General features: G+C 51.3%; 1 pseudogene; it reads right to left on the bottom strand.

Annotated features, from left to right (window-relative positions):
• Positions 1-1243: 1243 nt before the first annotated feature.
• On the bottom strand, positions 1244-2417 carry LOC135268324 (aminomethyltransferase, mitochondrial-like; annotated as a pseudogene).

Below are 2417 nucleotides of genomic sequence, written 5' to 3'. Positions count from 1 at the left end.
TGTGAACAAAGCATGCTTGGACTTCTAAGGGCACTAATCTCATTCTGATTAGATCAGAATCCTGATCATCTAATTGCCACCCAAAAGGCCCCACCCCTTCCGTTGTTTTTTGTTTTTTTTTTCTCTTCACAGGTGTTGGAGGCCCCATCTCTTAAAACCATCATCTTGGGGCTTAGAGTTTCGACATATGAATTTGGAAGGAGTTGGGGAGGCACAAACATTCAGACCATAGCAGTGTTCCTGTGTGGGATTATTTAAGTAGTTAAGATTAAAAAGTTAGAAAACATCAGAAAAAGAAGGCACCTTAAAAATCCTGTTTCCCAATCCCTGTACTGTATAGAAAGGGGAACAGATACAAGAATTGCTTAAAATCAAGACCTCTAGAGCTGTGCCATTCAGTACAGCAGCCTAGCCACATGTAGCCATTCAAATGAAATTTTTTTTTTTTTTTAAAAGGAAGTTTAATTTTTCTTTATTTTTTTTTTCTCATCCATGCCAGTGCCGAAGGAAGTTTAATTTTTGTTTCAGAATTCAGTGGAGTCCATTAATGGATACTGGGGCAAAGGTCAGCCCAGGGTAAGGCAAGTCCAGGAGGAAGCTCACCCTGCCCTACAACAGCCCTGGAGCTCAGAACAGGTGGTTAGCCTGCCATGGTTTGCTACTGGGCAGCACACTAGACCAACTTGGAAATGTGGAAGAGTAAATCAGTGTTCCCTCAGCCATCCCCAAGTTTACACATAGGCATAGCAGCCCTACTATGAGTCAGCAATTATTTCTGACTGGCAGTAGGGACAATTTGCATTTATGGAAAGCAAACTGGAGAGGATAGCCTAAGTCCACACTGCCCGTGTTACTACCCTTTGCAATGTGAAAAACCATGGTGAGGTAGGTTGGGCAGGTTTTATCCTCCCCACAAAGGTGAGCCTTTGCTCCACAGCCAGCACCTGGCAGGGTGGGAGAGATGGCAGAACCAAAGCTTCTTATTACCCTCCAGCAGGTAAGAGTAGGTCAGTGGGATCATGGACTAAAACAAGACATTGTGTGAGCTGGTCCACCACTCAGAAGCAGAGTCCTGAAGGAAGCTGGAGTGGCATGAGTTAGGTGGGGAGAATAGGTGGTATGGCCCCTCAACCAGACAGAATCAGCCTCCACCTTAGCTGCCCAACCCTAGTGAGTTCTGCCTCAGCTTCTTGACTAATCCCTTGTAGATTCCTGGAGGGGACAGCCTCACCCTAAGCCATCCTCATTTAAGCGTATAGTAGTTCGTGGGCACAAAGGGCATCTTGCTGACCACAGTCATCTGCTGCTTTCGCTGCACCTCTACCATCAGCTTTGTCCCTGGACGACTGTACTCGCAGGGCACGTAACCCATCACTACATTCTTCTTCAGAGAGGGTGAGGGGCAGCCACTAGTCACAGTACCAATCATGGTACCCTCCATGTTCAGGATGGGACTGTGTGCCCGCATCGGGGCCCCCCCACACATCAAGCCCACACGCCTCCACTGCACCTTGCCCTTCAGCTGGGGAACAATTACCTTGGCTCCAGGGAAATCCATAGCAGCTCGGCGGCGCTTCCCCAGTGTCCAACTGAGGCTGCCCTCCACAGGTGTAGTGTCATTCCCATACAGGCAGCGGCCTGCCTCCAGGCGCAGGCTATCCCTGGCAGCCAACCCTGCCAGCTTCACCTCTGGGTTTTCCAGAAGAGCTGTTGCCAGGTGAACTGCTCCCACTGCTGGCACTGAGATCTCCACACCGTCCTCTCCTGTGTAGCCACAGCGGGTCACACGGCAGCCAGACACACCAGACACCTCCATCACAGCACTGGTCATGAAGGGCAGTTTCCTCAGGTCATCTGCCATGCCGGCCTGTAGCACCTGGGCTGCAGTGGGGCCTTGCAGGACTAGCAGGGCATTATCCAGCACCTCCAGGCCCACATCTCTGCCCTGGTTCTGAAGCTCCCTGACCTCGTCCTGCATGAGGGCCAAATCTTTCTCCCAGCAGCCAGCATTGGATACCACATACAGGTGCCCCTCAGAAGTATTGGTTACAATCAAGTCATCTAAGATGCCTCCAGCCTCACTGGTAAACAGCGACAGTGTCCCCTGGTTTGGTCTTAGCTCTGCAATGTCTCCAACCACTAGACTCTCCATCAGCTTCAGCCGGTCACTACCACATATCTTGGTCTGCAGCATATGAGACACATCAAAGAGCGAGCAGTGTGACTGTCCCGGTACTGCACTGGCAGACTCCAACCCGCGAACGCCACCATTTTCCCGCCGTGGGCCAGGTGGAAGTCACAGAGCGGTGTCCTGCGGAGCACGTCCTGTGCGAAACTGAGTGGACGACACAAGTCCGGGGAGAATGCCTGCAGGCAAAAGCCCAGATGGGCCACCACACTTACAGCCCTCTGCATCG

Source organism: Aotus nancymaae, unplaced genomic scaffold (genome assembly GCF_030222135.1).
Source record: "Aotus nancymaae isolate 86718 unplaced genomic scaffold, 86718_ANA_hifiasm-v0.15.2.pri h1tg000040l, whole genome shotgun sequence".
In the NCBI taxonomy this organism is placed as follows: Eukaryota; Metazoa; Chordata; class Mammalia; order Primates; family Aotidae; genus Aotus; species Aotus nancymaae.
The sequence above is the reverse complement of the archived record's forward strand: the minus strand, read 5'-3'. Positions and strand labels throughout refer to the sequence as shown.